Source organism: Penaeus monodon, chromosome 15 (assembly GCF_015228065.2).
Source record: "Penaeus monodon isolate SGIC_2016 chromosome 15, NSTDA_Pmon_1, whole genome shotgun sequence".
Lineage (NCBI taxonomy): Eukaryota > Metazoa > Arthropoda > Malacostraca > Decapoda > Penaeidae > Penaeus > Penaeus monodon.
Window position 1 is genome coordinate 18,358,425 of NC_051400.1, and position 554 is coordinate 18,358,978.

Consider the following 554-nt stretch of genomic DNA (forward strand, 5'->3'; position numbering starts at 1 on the left):
TTCTTTCCAGGCAAACTTGGAAATAGATTGTACATCTTCTATTTTACAATATCTAGATACAACATTTCAGCTTTTTTTCTCCTCAAGCTAAACATTCATCCACACTAAGTGATGAGCAACATGAAAATTGAAGCATAAGAAGAATCTAAGACAGACATGTCAAGGGGAGAAATTACAGTAACATGAGAAACAAGAATATAAATGATTTCTAATGCAAAATGAGAGACATGTCTTTGAACACTGAAGGTCAACACCAAGTTGTAATGTCTCTAATGCCTAGGTTTGCAGTCATCAAAGAATAAGATAATATGTAAGCAGAGCAGCACAACAGTACATAAGATTTTTTTCCCTTTTTTGGCACATGTAACAAGTGAACTCGTGTGTGCAGTTCCACTCTTAAGCCATGCAGCATATAAATGTTGATACAGGTTGGTAATTGGCTTCAGGAAATGCAATTAACCACAAGTTACACACAAACAGTGCATATTTTGCCATGATTTACCACTCTTTGACCAATTCTTTTTTACTCTCACCTGATTGCATATGGAACATAT